The 19,477-nt window shown below is 47.8% G+C and overlaps 1 protein-coding gene and 1 long non-coding RNA gene across 5 annotated transcripts in view; one reads left to right on the top strand and one right to left on the bottom strand.

Moving 5' to 3' along the window:
* Positions 1 to 19,477, top strand: part of LOC119405969 (uncharacterized) — a 326,987-nt gene that overhangs the window by 197,544 nt on the left and 109,966 nt on the right. The window lies entirely within an intron of this gene.
* Positions 8,264 to 19,477, bottom strand: part of LOC125759854 (uncharacterized) — a 37,463-nt gene continuing 26,249 nt past the window's right edge. The window contains exons 2-3 of the long non-coding RNA XR_007417562.1: positions 14,210 to 14,272; positions 8,264 to 8,376 (exon numbers count right to left, since the gene is read on the bottom strand). This is a non-coding gene — a long non-coding RNA (uncharacterized LOC125759854). The remainder of the gene's footprint in view (positions 8,377 to 14,209; positions 14,273 to 19,477) is intronic.

The following is a 19,477-nucleotide window of genomic DNA, read 5'->3' as shown; positions in this document are numbered from 1 at the left end:
CATACCCACTCAATATAGATACGCACATATATACACACGGGCGTACACACGTGATACAGACACACGTGCGTGCATATACGAACAGACACGCATGCACTTACATACACACGCGATATAGACACGCACGCACATACATACATATACACCCGCATACAGACGCGGTACAGACACGTACGCACATGCATGCAGACGCGATACAAAGACGCACGCACCTACATACGTGCATACACACGCGACGCAGACACGCGTGCACATACATATATACATACACACGCAGGCCCATACATGCACACGCGATAGAGACACACACGCACATACACAGCTATACAGACACGCACGCACATACATGCACATGTGCATGCACATGTGATACATGCACACACTCATACATACACACGCGATACAGGCCCGCACGCACGTACATACGCGCGAAAACACAAACGCACGCACGCGCAGGCGCGCACACACACACTTACGTGCGTACACCCACAAACGCCGCGAAGACACAAACGCACGCGCATGCACTCACACGTGAACACGTGCGTGCACGCACATACAAACGCAGGCGCACATATGCACACATACAAAGACGCATACACCTGTACACACCCGTACGCACACGCCTGGAGGGTCGACGCCTGTAGGGTTCATGGCGTGCGTGAGCAGCTGAAAGCGCGCGAAGTTTTCTTGCGCTCGCTTCTTGTGACGTCAGGGTCACCTGACTGGGAGGTATCGCGCATCGCAGCCATTCAGCGTTGCGGATGCGCCGGCTGCGCGAAAGAGAGGGTGAAGAAAGAGGAGGTTGACAGCGCGGCGAGGGTGAGGCGGTGTGGATAAAGGAGCGCCGCTACTTTCCAATATCAAGGGGCTTTAACCACCAACGGCGAGCAGTGCGCGGTGGTGGCGGAGTCTACGCACGCGTCGGCGCCAGCGTGTCTGCCGCGCCTACGACGCCAGTCCTCCCGAACGCGCAGACCACCAGCGGCGAGCCGCGCGCGGCGGTGTCGGAGAGCGTGTGAGATGCCAGCTCCGGTGACCCAGCTGTGTGACATCACTGATCCTCGCTCATGCGCAGCACGGCTCATGACGCTTCGCGCGAAATCGGCTTCGGCTAGGCAAGTGTAGCTAACGCTACAAAAGAATTTGAGAGCGATCACCGATACGCGTAAACTCGGGCAATGTAGTTGTGTGCTCAGGGGTGTAGTTAACGTCGGAGACACGTGGATCGTGGCGTTTAACGGAGAGCGAGAGCGCGAAGCTCATTGCAGCGACGAGCTGAAGGGATTCCGCTCGCCGGATGCCTCACAAAGATTACACGATGTCGCAGCTACAAGTCACCATTTGCTAGATATGTGGTACACAACACGGCTAGGGCAATTATTTTCTCAAAGAAAAGAAACTTCGAGATAAACACTGTCGCTCAGCTCACGTCAATATGGAGTCGGTTGTAACACAGGCAGACGACACTCGTTGCCCACAGGAGGTTCAGTGACGTGGACTGGATATATCCAATCAGATCAGCAGCATGCGTGACGTCGCGCTTACAATACGACGTGCACTCGAAGTGGGCAGGATCACTGCTGAGCCGCTGTGATCGGTGGCGATTCGCAGCTTTAAAGCCTTGTAATAAATTTCACAGTTTACGCACATGGCCTTAATCGGTCTGTAAATGATTCTTAGGACTTGCTCTACCGGCCCAATGTGTTCATACAAAATCGTCAAAACCGTTTCAGGGTCCCTTTAATTTGATATGGCACCTGTATCGTTGGAGTACATATGTAGTGTTCGTTGCTTTCTTGTAAGGCTAAATAGCCACTACCACAATGGATGTTACACCAACATTACGCCTGCGTAGGCTGTTTTTCCAAACTAGTTTTGTAGACCTGGCGTGGCTCTCTGGTACAATACTTTATTGCCACGCAGAATTCTTGGGTTCGATTCCTTCTGGGATACCAATTTCCATTCTTCTGGTCAACGCTGGCGATGTCGGTTTTTCTTAACGCTCTCGCATTCAAATTACCAATGTCTGTTCTCGCCGTTCCCGGGCAGATATAAACTGTCAATTACCTGTGGCGCATACCCGTATACCGCGGCCCGCGCTAAACGGATATGTGCCACACATGTGTGTAGGAAAGCGTTTGACGACGTACTCGACAGGATTTTATTGTTATCACCCGACAGTCATATTTACCAATACCTCTTACCCTCCCATGCCAATTTTGGTCTACACCAAGTTAAGGAGCTGATCATGAGAGCACCGAGACGTAGGCGCCTAGATAGATAGATAGATAGATAGATAGATAGATAGATAGATAGATAGATAGATAGATAGATAGATAGATAGATAGATAGATAGATAGATAGATAGATAGATAGATAGATAGATAGATAGATAGATAGATCGAAATGCTCAAAGTGCCAAAGGTTAGCTTAGAAATGCTTCGCATTTAAACGTTCCGTCGCTGGCAGTTGAACCTACGACCCCTCATCCCGCAGCACGCGGCGCGAACCAACTCCGCCACAAACGGCACGTTCTTCAGCATACTAACGGCGAGCTATTTATAGGGAACCCAAGCTCAAGTTTGCGGCGCGACGACAGCGCCGCGCCAGCCACGCTGCGGCTCTGTCGGAAAGCTCTGAACCTTAGGCGCGGCCGACTCAGCCACTTTCACGGTAGCGGTAGCGCACGTGCGCACGCGTTCTTCTCTCGGTGCGGGTAACTGGGGGGCCGTCAGCTGGATACGTTGAAGCGAGTGGCTTGCTGTGCGAAGCTGCGCATTTCTGCGATGGCAGAAGCGACCCCGCGGAAGCGCAAGCGTAGTCCGAAGCACTGCGGTTTAGTGGCCAGCCACAACAGTGCAGACAACACCAATGCACACGATTCACGTGTTAAACTGTATCGGTTCCCGGGCGTGTCGCACGAGAAATAAAGGCGTCAAGCGTGGATAGCTGACAGCGCTGTCTTGCCTTCTATTTTGGCTGTCTGAGTTCATCGCTTTCGTTCGTTCCGACTACCTGAATCGGTACGCAACGCGGCGCATGCACGCAGCGACTACAGTAATGATTACTCTCTGTCTTCTCGCATTGTTAAAGTCCAGTTACGATTGTAGGTGAAACAACTTTGTGTTTTGATTCCCCGTGCTCATGAGACCTACCCGTCATTGTTGAACGTTCACATTAGCGTTATACCGTTAGTGTTACGCGGTTGGTTGAATTCAACTGAACTCGGCACCGTGTCAGAAGTTCGGCGCCTGCATTTCACGCGTCGGGAAAGCTGCTCTATCACGCCGGAACGGACGGCTGTGTATTTTCAGCAAGCTTTGACATCGTTCTGAAGGTTTGCTTTGTTTTTGTCACTTTATTAGGGTGATATATATATTTAAGCCGCTAAATATAACTGGCACTTAATACATGCTTTGCAATTGCTACCTTGAAGTAGCCACCTTCTGATTTTGTGCGATTTTCTAGCCGCGTTCACGCAACAGGATTTATACGCCTGTCAAGTCGATATCATAAAAAAAGACTGCAAGAATGACGCGAGAGCCGAAAAAACGAGGCGAGCAGTTCATCTTGCTTCACAGTGGTTAAAGCTCAGCTAGCTGCCTCGCGTCTTAATCGGCGGGTGATTCTCCAGCGGCACGGAGGACTTGACTCTAACCTTATCAGGAAGCAGTGCCATGGCAGTATAATTTTTTTTCGCACGCCGCAAACGTTTGTTCACGAAACTACACGGCTGCTACTGTGAGCATGCCATATCAAAACAACAATCATATGATTCGTAGTCCACGCCGCGGAACATCGATAGCGTGTACGGCTTCATTTCGGAGTGCATGTGGACAATTATTCATATTTAACATGACAGAATGAGACTTACCTCGAGGTATACGTCGTACACGGTGTAATCGCGACTTGGGAAATGCATTTCGCTTTGAGTCGGGTGTCGGTGTCGTCAATCGTCTGCCCTTCACCGTTAACGTGATTGACGAGCCTTTCTCAATTTATCAAGTTCGCTTTTCGGAAGTGCCAGTCAAGCTTGAATATCCTTTTGAAGCCGCACTGCAAGCGGTACATTGTGAGGCACCGCAAGTGCACCGCGAGAGCTCTGCACGTGCACAGAAGCGAGCAGCAACGCGTTGGAGAGAAGGGAAAACGGGCGCTGCTTACACCCCAGTTTCTCTTTTTCTGCCAGCGATGACGCTGCCTGTCAAGAGCAGCAGCGCCGCTATGCGTTGCTTGGGAAGCCTTTATACACAATTTACCTTATTCGGTGCTCAGAGATCGGTGGCACATCGATGTGTTTTCGTTATCACTAGCGAGATGGCGCGAGGAGATCGAAGGGCGCGCTTTAAAGGTCGTCGCCCCGCGCGTCGCGATGCGCGCGCACCTCCGCAGGGCGTGGTCGCTCGTGGGCGCGCACTTATTTTGCGATTAGAGGGCTGGTTTGTACGTCTTGTACTCTCAACGCAAGTTTTTGTTGAATTCCATTTTGCGAAAGGAGCAAATAGTTCACAGCTGTGACAGTTCCCGCTCATCCTGTGTATACTCGTGCGATCGTTTCGCGCGTCCTTCTTTGTGTTTGAGCAGCGCGCTTCAACTGTTGAGCTGTGACAGTTGTTTGCTGGCGCTCATCCTGCGTATGTCCTTTCCGTGCGTACTTTCTGCTCGAGCAGGGCGTTACGAGTTTCGAGCTGCTTGCAGTTCTTCACGTGACATTGCAATTTGTTCCTTTAGCATTCATTTCATCGCCCTTGTGCTCAAACAATCCGCAACAAACGCCCAGCTACGTCTGTCAAGACACGTTTCACTTTCGTGTTATACCGATTCCTATGACAGAGAGAACAGCCATGTTTTGTCTCTTCCATTTGGCCTTTTCGATAGTCAGCAAAGTAGAGGCCGAATGGCTGTGCACCTGGGGGCTTTTGTCGCGTGGGGCAGCCTGCTTTGCCTTATGCACGCATTCATTGTGACACTGTACATGATGATTTTCGGGTGTTTCGCCGGTAGCCCATGTGGTGTCTATAGGCTCCGATTCTACAGCTTGGGGACCTAATGTCAGTGTTGCAAATGGCGGCAATCGCGAGGCAGCGTTGCTACGGGTACTTTGATTCACTGACCGTTCGGACGCAGCACGGTCACGTTTACTGGTACTTGCCATGATTGGTTCAGTTGTTGCCTTAGGCTGCAAAACGTCAAGGGTAGTCTTCACGTTTTGCCGCCACTTCTTATATTCTGTGAAATTTTCGTGTCGTAAATAACGACTGCATATTCATGTGTAGTTTGAAGATGTATTAGGTGACCAATTATCCCTCCTAATTACTGCAAGTCACCTCTCCCAAAAAACCAGCGGCAGCTGGAATTTCGTGGAACGACAGCCGAACAGTGTATTAAGTTGAAAACCTTTAGATGCCTCATCAAACGCGAAAATTGACCATCGGCGGTGTCAATAGGAGTGAGGCAAGCAATCATTTCGTGATAACCTCATTATATGACGACACATATCATAAAATGTTGTGACATCATCGCGTCGTCATATAAGGTGACGTCGTATTACATCTTCGCTTGGTCAAATTGGGCCGATCAGGAAGGCAGTGCACAACCAAATGAGGTGCAGAAAGCTTGCATTGCCTCCTATCCTTGAGGAAGTATGGAAACCACGCTAGGTGCAAAAATATCTAGGAGCGAAGAAGTAGATGTTGTATACATTGATAGGGATGAAAATGAAGATGGACTTCCCCTTTCAGTTGTCTTAGGGGAATGCATAAGGGACATAGTCAGCTTTTTTTTCATTATCAATAAAAATGGGAAGAAAGACAACCGCGATTGCATTTCGTTCGATTTCCAGAGTGTTAGCCAACAGTATGAGATACTCAAGCATGCAAATGACGCGTTGCAACAGCCTGAAATATAAATAAAAGCGCAAATACTATCAAACCCGAATGCAAGTATCGAACCGGCAGCACGGTCTCACAGACTGCCTACAGAATACATACAATGGGCATGGAAACAAGCGCAACCATGCGGCATCTACATTATTTGCTGTTTCGCACTTATTTTTAAGCGGCTGTAGCCCGGATGATTGATAAAAAGACAGAGTTATCCATAATACAATCAAATACCATCTAGCATATCTTTATTGCCGCCACGGTTAGAGTGCGATGAAAACAACGCGCCGCTACCTCCCTGCTGCTTTCCATCAACCCTGTACCAGTGAAAGCCTGCGAGAAGCACGAATGCAATTAAAGTCAGATGCAAACATGAATTCGTGAGCATCGTAATACGCGCAGCCGTTCACCGCCATTTTTCCGTAGTTGACTCGCGCGGCGCCACCACGCGGCACCGGTGAGAGGAGGCTGAGCACGTGCTCTACAGCTTTAGGAGAGCGTTCGCCCAGGCACTGAAAAAATGGAGGGGATGGTGGTCAGACAATTAGAAATCGTGACAATTAAATTGATATTAAGCGAACGAAAAGCACTCGGGCCGTCCACGTAATGCGTTGGGCAGACAGCCGGTGGTCAGCTAGAGCCTGAATATCAACGGATGGAAGCCAAGGACGGCAGCGTGTCAGGTGGAGCGATGACATTAAGAAGTTTGCGGGGATAAAAGGGAACCACTTCGCGCTAGACAAACGCAATCTAATTGGGAAAGGTCGTCGTCTTGCAGCTAACATAAATACTCAATATTGATAATAACGATGATGATGATCGGAACCCCGCGTTGTCATAGTGTGCATGGAAACTTTCGCTCTCACAGTAAAAAAGAGGCGCGAAACGCTTTTTCCCCTTCGGTCTGCTTTCATTCTCATTCATAGAGCGTTGCTGTTTCTGCGCAGCTTTGCAAGGTCGCTATCCTCACGCCCGCTTCTATCGCCTGACACGACGTTCACTGTAGCAGATTTTTGCTCTTATGACTGCACGAACATGCTTTCTCAATTTTCTCAGATAGTAATTCTTCGAACTTAAGCAACATTTATGGAAAGCAGGCGCTCGCCCGTCAACTAACGACGAGGAGTCCTACTCACATGCTAGTTTTGTCGACCCTCCTTTAGTTTTCTTCAACAGCACTGGAGTGCGAGATAAACTGAAATAAAATTATTACACAACAATAGACACAAATATTACATTAGACACAAATTTCCTCTCCGTTCAACTGTCGTATACGACGAGCATTCATTCAAAACGCCCGTGTACCCAGAGCACGCATCAAGCCGCTGTGCGAGCTGCGCTTACATTACATCAACTCATGCTATAAAAAAGCCGCTTCAGGAAATTCGCGCATGCGCCGATGGTGTGATGATATCCACCTGCTCTGTAGGCCAAGGTTAGAGTGTACTATAAGAGAGAGTGCTCGGAACGAGCTTTCAGAGATGAAGCCCAAGCAGGGTCAATCCGCTTGAGGCACTGCGATCGGTAGTAGTTCAGGGGTTGAATGTCCGCTTCCCATTTAAAAGGCCAGGGTTTGAGTCGCAACTCTAGATGGTGGGTTTTTGTTTTTTGCGTCACGTCACTTTTTTAGCTCTAGCGGTTTTCCTTTGTTTCTTAAAACTAGCTTCAGTTGCTACGTGTTGCTTCAAAAATAACGTAAAATGTGAAGTAAAATAGAAGAAGTTTGGCAATGAGCGCCGTTATTTGCAGCGCCACCGCCCGGGATTGAACAAACAGGTAAACTATGGACTCCGAGATTTTCGCGAATACGAAACTTGAAACGGGATTTTACATTTTACGTTACTTTTTGTAGCAACTCGTAGCAACCGAAGTTAGTTTTAGGAAACAAACAAAACAAATTGAGCTATAAAAGGTGACACTATGAATGAAAGCCACAATCTACTCCTGAGTTTCGAAACCGGGCCTCTTGAGTGGGAAGCGATTATTCTACCCCTGCACCGCTTAGGCGGAGCCGCGCGCAACTCTTAAATGACGACACATTGCAGAATACCGATCGCCGCGCCAAAGGTAGGTTGACCCTGTATGGGCTTCACTTTCTGTAGATTGGTGCTGCGGCCGTTTCAAGCACTCCCCTGTTCTAGTACACTCTAGCCAAGGTCAAAGATTCTGAAGTGCCACGAATGGTAGTGCGGAGAGTAGCGATGTATATGAAAGAAATTGTGCAATTGGTGTGTATTGAAGAACACTTTATTGACTGTTAACTGCACAATAATGTTTTCAGTACATTCGAAACTATTATATGCCAAATATACTTTATTGCGATTCATGCCTTGAAATTAGCCCTTGCGCAGACTGACACAAATATCTGCTCATGTTGTGCAGTCTATTTGGTAAATCTGGTGGCGCGTACCTTTACAAGTTTCGGCGTACGCAGCGTCACATACAGGCGAATCTTGGACGTTTCCACTCCACACATACTGTTGACATCGCCACCCTGAAAGAAAATAAGAAGGTATGCTTACTTTTATTCTTGTGTTTTATCAAGTGTACGCCAAATAGATTTCACAACCCTAAGATTACACCACTCAAGTTAGCCCGAAGTTGCACCATCCCATCGGGTGTCCTCTACCACAAAATATGTCGAAGTTAAAGTGCCAAAATAATAACATCAATTTAAGAGCACATGCATGTTACGGTAAAGTGAGCGGCTGTGTAGCAATTTGGTTGAACGCGAGTGAATTATAAGGAATGGCGAGAGCTACGTGTAAATTAGTCAAAATACATTCTTTACGGTCATTCGCTTGTTTTTAACGACAAGAAAGTGAAAGCGACCTCTCCCATTTCTAGTGTCCTTAGCTTCCCTTGACGCTCGAGCACATGAACTACTGCTATAAATACTGGTTCTTAGAGGTCTTAGCGATATGAATGACGACTGACGAATCACTAATTCTAGAGAGTGTTTTAATTGCGATAAAAATTATGTGGACACTCTCCACGCGTGTTTACCGTCACCGTCATGCTCCGTATAAGGCCTAAATTCATAACTTCACCCCACGCATCTTATGTTCAGCGGGCTAGTAAAATCGCGCAAGCGCTGGAGACGAGCGCGGCTGGAGCAGAGAGGAAACCAACCGGCCATCAGCGTCGCACAAGGGCGCATGCCACAATATCATTCCTTGTGTCGATGGCTCAAGAAGAGAAGAAACGCCCCGCTCGTCTATCGTCGGGTGAAGGAGTGTGCTGGGTCACCGGAAGGAGGGGGGAGGGGGGCTTCGTCAATCTAGCAGTAACTGTGAACTTTGTTCATAAGGGCATTGTCACGAGCGCTGGCACACGCGCTCTCTCGACGGACATAATGCGCTCACCGCTTTATGTCCAGGCAGCACTAAAGTCACAGTTTCCCAAGAGCGACCGTATTCGCTTAAGCCAGCGTTTTCTGTAGTTACGCCAGATTGGATCCAAAATAGTTAGCTAGTACCTTTTCTTTGTAAGTTCGTATGTATGATATTCTAATTTGTGGCTATGACCTTCAGTGGAACGCTCTCGGGGAAAATTTTTTTTAAAGAAATGCTGACGAGTGTCAGAGACCTGTCGTTATTGCACACGAATTGTGATTGCGGAAATACCTTGCCGGCGCTAAATAGTCATTTGGACAATTAAACAACGCAAACTTTTATTGACAGCGAGCTAATCTGTTTATGTGGAATATCCTACGATATTGCAATCAATGGTTCACTCATTCTAACGCTCCTTTAGCAGAAATTCCAGTGCCGGTGTTGGTGTCGTTGATTCAGTGCAAAAACTCACCGTTGTCCGTGAGCGAAAATTTTAGTTAAACGCAAATAAAGAAAAAAGTTAAATTGGAGTGCAAATCGAGCCACGAATTTCTTCGTACTAAGTAGGTACTCTACGACAGAGCAACGCCCGTGCTGGACCGTGCTCGACATTACTTCGAAAAAAATGCACTATATGAAGGCTGTGTGGTGCGAGGAGCAGAATTAGTTTATGTAATACTGCCTGGTTGAACCATACAATAACACCAGGCGTCGAAACACGTGAATTGTGCCCATTTATTACAACTCACACAGGCATATTTACAGTAAATCATCGGTGATACGATCACGGCTCTTACGAATTTCTGGGTGATACGAAATTTTGTGTGGTCCTAGCCAAGGCCCATCAGCCTGCACTGTATTGGAGTACGGTTGTTAGAACCTATTTGCGTGGCAGGATGCCTGTGCCGGAACTGTCTGGTCATTTCTTCCGTGAAGAGTGCCATGTTTTCGGTGGCAGCTGCACACGGGTTTCAAGCAGACCCTCGGCCCCCTCATTGCGGACGACGTTCGTGAATGTGGCCAGGAGCCTTATAGGGAAAACGTCCCACGTTGTGGGTTCGCTCTTCGTTCTCGAACCATGTCCTCGCTTCGTCTTACAAGACGAAGTACACATGCTGAAGCAGATCCTCGCTCTTCCCAGTGTTGAAAACCAGCTTTCCGGGTCGTCGGATAACGATCCGTGGAAGGTTGACGGTTGCCTCGGTTGTAGGATGACCGTCGCGCGCGTTGGCACAACGGCTGTTATAGTTCCCGCGGTCGTGGTCATGGCGTTCGTCTTCCGAGTCTTATAGGGTGGAGGCCCGTAGTTTTGTGGTATACCATGTTGCCCGCGGAAAGTTGGTTGGCGGGGGATGACGACAATGTCTTTTTCGAGACTTGGGCTGGGTGCCCGGTTTGACGGAGGCGTTGGGAACATGAACGAACGGCACCTCCACGAGATGTAACGTGGCCGTGATATTGAAGAAGGCGGTGGTAAGCGTGGTCAAAGAAAAACACTTTCTTCGGGCAAACTTGAGCCTGGAAATTGAAAGACCAAAGTGCAAACAATATACACTGTGAGCTGATAGTGGCGAGAACAGCCGTCAGTTATCGGCTAACCTGCCAAGATGTAATGGGCGTCGCATATATACACGTGCCATTGAAGATGCTAGCGTTACTGATAAGTGGCCGCACAAGTTCCAAAATAAGCTCTAATGTTCACGTTCTGCGCGTAACTTTATCACAATCATATAAAATAATCTGAAAGGTTCCTACTCATTCGGGCGTGGCTTGCGCAAGGCAGTACTAATTACATGAGCGTGGGTAGGGCATATATAAAAACATGGCTGATCCCTCTATCATAGGAATCGGTATGACACGAAAGTGATACATGTCGTCACATAAGTAGTTGATTGTTTGTAGTACATTGGTATATCAGAGCTCGTACAATATCTACTGTTGTTTGGCAGATATAGCACTGCTTAATGTGGTCGCACTCACGTTCACGCCTAGTGGCACATCTCCGCACCGACCACTAAAGTTCATGATCATGATTTAACCTTCGCGGTAGGTGAAGTTCTTAGCATATACGTGGACACCGCATATGGTGAATCCCGGGCAAATATGGCATCAACAAGCGCATAATAAACACTGATACTCGGTATGGATTCCTCCAAAGCCTCGGGAAACACGAAGAGAAAGGCTACACGCGTCATGTCTCCCCTCAAGCCTGGCCGTTAATTTTCACAGGGCAAGCGGGGAGCGCGGTGTGAGAGCCAGACGAGTGTCGGAAAGATATTTTTCAATATGGATGGATGCTTTGAGCAAGGCTTAGGCTACAGCCACCACCTCGCGGTGTGTAAAAGCGTTGACGAAGATACACTACTATTGGAAACGCGCCGAATGGGATGGTTGTAGCAAGGGCGCGTTTTTTTTTTTTCGAGCCTGATGGCACACATGTCATTGCCCCGTTCATAGCATCCATCCATCCAATAGCACTGTAAGGAAAGTGTGAAAGATAAAAAAGGCGCGTTCATGTAGGCCGCGTTATATGTTCGGCGGCAGCTCAGTGGGCTAAATGCCCGCCAGCCATCGTAGCAGACCGAGGGGTCACGGGTTCGACTACTGTAAACGGATCTTTTTCTTAGTATTTTTTCTTTGCCATCTGATGACGTTCATTTCGCTGACGTATTTCCGTCACGGAAATGCGTCAAAAAAGTTTTGGTGGAACCCGGCTATAAACACTTTCGTGTTAAAAAAAAAGAGTGCGCGTGGCATTATGGAACACTGTAGTTTGAAACCCGGTGAGCGTAATATTTCATTTACGTGTGTTGTCTTCCACACTTTTCCCGACAGCTCTCCGTTACTGCGCGTGTTCAGTTATATCGAGCATTGGACATCTTACTAGTAGCTTTGGTTGAACTAGGTGGATTAAGTGTGGTGTTTCAATGCATTAACATAATTTCAACAACATTTTAGCAACGCGTATGGCGAGCTTTCTTCTAATGACAGAGGTTTCTAAGGCCAAAAAGGACAATTATATTTAGTCACAACTGCGGTATTCAGCTGTAAAGGCCCGCAGCCACAACCAGAGTTCTTCGAAAGGATAAAAAAGGTTCGGCAAACGCAGTACGCAAGCCCTCACTAAGCGCTGTGAAAGGGCAGGTAATTGAAAAAAGAGTCAGTATTGCCTCAAGGGCGAAGCAATGAATGCGATAGCAAGAAATTGGAATGTAAAAGAAAGAATGGCAATCAGCTAAAAACTTGCTGCGCGCTGCTCAAACACAAAGAAGGACGCACGAAATGAAAGCACAGATACACTGAGGACTAGCGCGAATTGTCACAGTTGTTACTTCAAGTAGCCCCTACTTTGGCTCTTCTACCTAGCAATTCACTCATTTCGAAAAAAATGCGGCCGCTTCAGCGAGCAAAGTGGCCTTCGTGTGGTCTAGAGCTTGAATGCAAACCAAAGCTTTAGAAATGGGGACCCAAGAAATTCGCAGTGGCACGCGAAGCCACGGCTTGTGCTCCCTGCTCGCGTCGATTCTTGTCACTAAAATAAAACTTAATTTGGCTCTATTTGGTACACATTCCTAAAGCTAACATTAGAGCGCTGACGTACTTATTTCTCTTTCTTACTTCTTCTTTAGTTCGTGTCCCTGCACCCATCTGAATGTGATTTCTTGTATTCACGTATTGTCATCCTTGTTACATGTTTTGGTTTAGAGCTAATGTTGTGTGCGCATGTGCGATAAAGTTGCGTGGGGCTTACATATGCATTGGCGTATGAAAGAATAAAGCAGCTGTTAGCGCTTGTGTCGTGCGTTTTTTTTTCTTCGTGCATGTCTGGTGCGTTTGCGCTGTATTTTAGCCTCAGGATTTGGGTCACGATGTAGGATGTATAGTGTGATTCTGGTCCAGCCGTCTCGTTTCTTCCCTCCTCTTGCATACGTCTACAAGTGCCAAAGCGTTCTCACTAGTTCGCACCACCACTAGCCACGGGACCGCCCTTCTTTTTCCCTAGCCGACTGGCCACGAGTGGCCCGGTGCTACAACTCCAAAATGGAAAACCAGAATGGCTCGCCAGCGATACGACGCAAACGCAGCACGCGCAACGACGCAGCATGGCCCACGTCTCGCATACATTGAATTTCGCCACGTGTGGCATTCGGTGCCTTTGTATTATGCTGTTAGTATCCTGGAGATCGCATGGCGCATGTCGCAATTGTCTGAGGCAGCGCCTTGCAAAGCGAGAGGTCGTAGGTTCGAATCCCCGGTCACGCGCACCGAAAAAATATTTCTTCTGATCTATGTTTAATTTGTTCATTTTATGTACATATACATACATGACGGCGACGGCAACGGTGAGAGGAAAGATCCGCCGAGAGTGTCCATATAATTGCTATCGCAATAAAACGTACCCAGTCGAGTAGTTAAATAAAAGTTGATGAACTTTGGTTACTTTTCAATTAACCATTTTTATGCCGTCTCCTTATGCCACTGCGCTGCGGGAAAGTTCGGCGGATGGCTGTAGAGTGAATACCAATACAAACGATCACGCTACAAATCCTTCAGGAATGCTTTGGTAATCTCTACGTTAAAGGTACGACACCTGCACTGCGCAGTAAAAAAGGTAATATTAACATGTTCCCAATTATTACGACGCACTCGAAATGTATACGCATGACACTTTTCTTACCGTTACCTACATCAGTAAACGCTCCCGTGTAAGTTTTAATTAATAAGTGACCGAGAGTGTGAAGACGTGCCTCTTGTCAGATGTTACCGTGTTTAGAGTGCATAGCTGGGATTTTTCGAAATTCACCAAGTTGGACAAACACAAGATTTTCAGTTTTCATCTCTAATTGACGTATCAGCTTAAATAGAGTCATGGCTGAATGAAGGAACCTAGATTTCACGTATGCCTTCTAATGTTTTTTTTTTTTCATAAAATAAAATATTAAGTATGCGAAAAAACCAAAGCTGAAAGAACGATCTCCTTGAGACTCTTACCTGGGCCGAAAAACAAGGCGCACTGTTCAGTCCAATCCCAATATTCCATTACGTATTGTTGAACTGCACCTAATAGAGGAGGAACCATGCGTCTTGGGTGTTGCAGAAGTCGGCACAACAAACATGCAAATTGACGCCCCGTATTTGTTACAAGCAATGGATACGCAACAGAGTAGTTGGAGCTGGTGAAAAACAGGCAGTCTTATTTACATTTCAGTTTGCCTTTCAGTATATTAGATTATTGACATGGGCAAACATAGAACTCACAGAAAAAGTAGGTCTATTGAACTTTGTAGCCACCATGACTGCATTGTCTGAGCTGCAGTACACCTTGGTTTCACAAGCAGTTTCCATTGCCGTTTACCCGAGCAGTGATACACTGCTAACTACAATTACCACAGGGCCAACGGTATTTGACAGACACAAGTTATGGGAGTAAGCAAGTACACCATGGGTTCACAAGCTTTTCAATGGTATTTAGCATTGCAGTGTTACACTGCAAACAGCCATTTTTAGCAGTGTTAGCTGTGTTTCAATGACATAATGTATGAGAGCTAGGCAGTACGCTTCGGTTTCGCGACCACATTTTAATGCCGTTTTCCCGAGCACCTTTTTTAATGCTAACTGCAATGTTTACTCCTGTGAGCAGTGTTTTAATGACGCACACTATGAGAGCGAGCTAGCGCACATGGTTTTTACTAACACTTTTTAATATCATATAGTGTTACATTTTGAGCAGCGTTGTCAGTGTTTCAACGACCCAAGGTTGTGGGGGCAAGCTAGTAGGTTGGCTACGTTTAAAAGGTTCAGCGCAAAAATCGGACGCCGGGGACCTTGTCGCTTCCACTCCGCTGTGTCTGATTTTTGCGCTGAATATTTTACGGTGACAGTCAGCAGCGTTGCATTTAGCATTCACATTCGAACGGCGATTCACTTCAAGGGAGGTTTTTTGACAACTCATAGTATGTCGGCGTCTGCATGTAATTCGGTTGTACCGCGATCACAAACAGCCAGTGCTCTAGCGTTCAAGAGGCCTGAAACTACACAGAGATGTGGTAACTGCTAGTTATTCTTTATGAAAGGAAGTTGTGCGTGCAGACACGGACACTAGAGAAGAGAACGACACGGCACAAACACCGTTTACCGACACAAATTGCGCACAGGGGCAGAAAAGGAAGCAGAGGAACGAAACTTGAGCGCATAAGTCCGCGCCTCCTGTAAATCCGGTATAGGTACAATTCCAGTTATTTACTACTGAAGCAATTAATTTACGCTATATGCAAATTGACAACATGCTAGCGTACGCCTGCACATCCACAATTATTGACATGCCAAGCCTCGACCATAAAACGCATTTCTCCGTTATTGTGCGTCTACAAAACTGATCGTTCATCGAATTTGGGCATGCGCCCAGTCTCGTTAGTTAAAAAAAGTGAGCTGGTGCACCCAGATCAGCAACCTTGCATGCTCCATGAAATCCTGTTTAAGTCGGCTCTACTGTCGGCAGTAGTTTGAAGCCATTATATCCAAAAGTAAATTTATCTTCCACACAAATTGAGCAGTTAGACATTTTTGCGTGTTTTACCAAACTAATATCTGTCCTACTTTTAGTATTCACCTGGTCATTATTTCTCCACTTCTTCGTTTGTACTTAGCTAACTCATTGGCAGCCGTAAAATAACATTTACACGCCAACTCTTTCCATCGAATAAGGAATCGAAGAGTCCCCAACCATTAACCACAGCAAACAAAATAATCGGGTAGATGCGCACGCACTGTTGGAATCGATGTAATGCGAAACAGTCAGCATGGAGCCGCATACACCGTGTTGATTGCCTTTGAGGAAAATCAAGGCAATCATGTCACGACATGTTGCTCATTATGTTATGTTTCTCATGCATGCATGTATGTAAGATGCGGTATACACCACGGAAATGAAATGTATAACATGTTATGTACAGTGCACATGACTGTACAACACACATGAATTTTTACATAGATAAGGCTACTGAAACGGCCGTCAGCGCACCATGAACGTGGAATATAAAACATGCTTTACATGACATGCATGTCATGATTTTCATGTTACAACCTGTCATTTGTGTTCTCAATACAGTCACGTCACGCCACGCAAATTTAGGTATCATGCTAGCGAAGAGATCGGCAGTGCACCATCGGTATGACCTATCAATTATGCCGTATATGAAATACATTTCATGATTTTCATGTTACGACCTGTCGCTTACGTTCGCCATACAAGAATGCCGCCCCGTGCCATTTTCAATATATATCCATCTAGCGAAAAGGCCACGACTGCAGATGAGAGTGGCATGTACATTGTGCCGTACATTGCATGTATTTCATGAGCTTCATGCTATTACCTGTAATTTATGGCTGTCATACAGTCATGAGACGCCGCAATAATGTTGGTATAGATGAAGCTAGCGCAGTGGCTGCGAGCGCACCATGAGCGTGGCATGCTAATCATGCCGTACTTGACATACACTTTCTAATTTTCTTGTTGCAACCGCTTGTTTATGTTCGCCATACAGGCATTTCTCGTCTTACCAATTTTGGTATATATATCCATTTATTGAAACGACCTCGAGTTCCTCGTGACTGTGTCATGTAAAGCATGGCGTACATGATATTGTCACGGGGTCGTGACGTCGACGAATGCAGCAGTCGTCGTGTTCAGGCTGTAACTCTTTATTTGGCCGAACTTGTGGCCGGGAAATGAAAACTCAAGCTACACAAATACACGCTGTACACTGATATCGACGACCAGGGCGTCGGTCGTCGATAAAACTGACAAGTGGTGACGCGTGCCCGCATTTTATACATGTGCCGTCGAATATTACAGCGTTATCGCTGGCTGTCGCACAAGCTCTAGAATAGGCTCGAGTGTTCGCGTCTTGAGCGCAATCTTAACAAAACGATCTTTGTGGGCAAAAAACGAATGCAGCAAAAGTGATAATAAGAAACGCACATAGCAATGCTTCTCTCTGAAAAAGCATCGTTCCGATGCATAAAACAGAACACGGGGGGGGGGGGACAATGCATGCAACTATAAATAACAACAATAAGCAAGAAAGTACAATAAACAATAAGCACAGGCATAGTCCTCAGATTGACTAACGCGAGTAAATATGGCTTGAGGCGCACGACATGGAAGATTTCAGGTCGCACACGGCCTCGCTGAGAGTTCGTAATGCCGTCAGGGACAACCTCGTAGTCGAGCGCGTCGAGGCGTCGAAGTACACTGTATGGTCCGAAGTATCGTCGAAGAAGCTTCTCACTAAGTCCCCGTCGGCGTATCAGCGTCCAGACCCACACATGGTCACCGGCCTGGTATTCCATGTGGCGTCATCGAAGATTATAGTGACGGCTGTCGACCCCCTGCTGGTTCTTGATGCGCAGGCGGGCGAGCTGTCGAGCTTCTTCGGCGCGTTGCAAATAAGCAGCGACGTCGAGATTATCTTCGTCGGTGGCAGTTCGCAGCATTGCGTCCGGCGTCGTTGTCAGGCTCCTTCCGTAGACCAGCTTGTACGGCGTCAATTGCGTCGTTTCTTGCATGGCCATGTTGTATGCGAAGGTCACATACGGAAGGATGGCATCCCACGTCTTGTGTTCGACGTCGACATACATGCCCAGCATGTCGGCGATGGTCTTGTTTAGCCGCTCGGTGACGCCATTGGTCTGTGGGTGGTACGCTGTGGTCCGGCGGTGGCTTGATTGGATGTATCTCAATATTGCCTGAGTTAGGTCAGCAGTAAACGCCGTACCTCTGTCGGTGATGAGGACCTCTGTGGCGCCATGGCGCAGGAGGATGTTCTCAACGAAGAACTTCGCTACCTCGGCGGCACTGCCTCTGAGCAGGGCCCTTGTCTCGGCCTAGCGGTTGAGGTAGTCTGTAGCTACGACGATCCATTTGTTTCCGGAAGTCGACGCCGGGAACGGCCCCAGTAAGTCCATCCCGATTTGCTGGAACGGCCGTTGAGGTGGCTCGATGGGCTGCAGAAGTCCGGCTGGCCTAGCGGGCAGTGTCTTGCGTCGCTAACAGTCACGGCAGGTCTTTACGTAGCGAGTGACGTCGGCGGAAAGGCGGGGCCAGTAGTACTTTTCCTGTATCTTTGCGAGCATGCGAGAAACACCCATGTGTCCAGACGTCGGGTCGTCGTGCAAAGCCTGGAGGATTTGTCGTCGCAATGTCGATGGCACAACAAGAAGGCAATCGGCTCGAAGCGGCGAGAAGTTCTTTAGGAAAACACCGTTGCGCAAGAAAAACGACGTCAGTCCCCGCGTGAATACCTTCGTAACAACGGTGGTCCTGCCCGCGAGGTATTCCACAAAGGTCCGGAGTTGTGGGTCCGTTCGCTGTCGTTCGGCGAAGTCGTCGGCACTTATGGTTCCCAAGAAGTAGTCATCCTCCGTGTCGGCCTGCGGCGGTGGGTTGACAGGGGCGCGAGGCAGGTAGTCAGCGTCGGAGTGTTTTCTTCCGGACTTGTAAACGACGGTAATGTCGAATTCTTGAAGTCGGAGGCTCCACCGTGCGAGGCGACATGAAGGGTCCTTCAAGTTAGCTAGCCAACACAATGCGTGGTGGTCGCTCACAACTTTGAAGGGCCTCCTAGGCACTCCTTTTCTGTTGTGGAATAGTTCGTTTCTGCCTTTGATAGCGACCGGCTAGCATAACTGATGACCCCTGCCCGTCAGTCTTCTGGACAAGGACGGCGCCGAGTCCTACGCTGCTTGCGTCGGTGTGGATTTCGGTCTCGGCGTATTCGTCGAAATGCGCTGGTATCGAAGGCATCTGAAGGCGTCGTTTTAGTCACTCAAATGCTTCGATTTTCGCCGTTTCCCACTTGAATGGCACGTCGGTCTTTGTGAGGTGAGCTAGCGGTTCGGCGATTCGTGAAAATTCCTTGACGCAGCGTCTTTAGTAGGCGCATAATCCGAGAAAACAGCGCACGGCTTTCGTGTGGGTGGTTGGCGGGAAGGCAGCGATGGCAGCTGTTTTCCGCGGGTCTGGGCGAACACCATCCTTGCTGATTACGTGTCCCAAAAACAATAGCTCCTCGTATGCAAAGCGGCACTTTTCAGGCTTCAAGGTGAGGCGAGATGTCTTAATTGCTTGTAGTACAGCGTTAAGGCACCGGAAGTGTTCGTCGAAGTTTGACGCAAACACACTGACGTCGTCCAAGTACACAAGGCAAGTCTGCCACTTCCATCGAGCCAGCACGGTGACCATAACGCGCTGGATGCGTT

This window comes from Rhipicephalus sanguineus, chromosome 9, assembly GCF_013339695.2.
Source record: "Rhipicephalus sanguineus isolate Rsan-2018 chromosome 9, BIME_Rsan_1.4, whole genome shotgun sequence".
NCBI lineage: Eukaryota > Metazoa > Arthropoda > Arachnida > Ixodida > Ixodidae > Rhipicephalus > Rhipicephalus sanguineus.
Note: the sequence above shows the minus strand (reverse complement) of the source record. Positions and strands in the feature narration are given on the sequence as shown.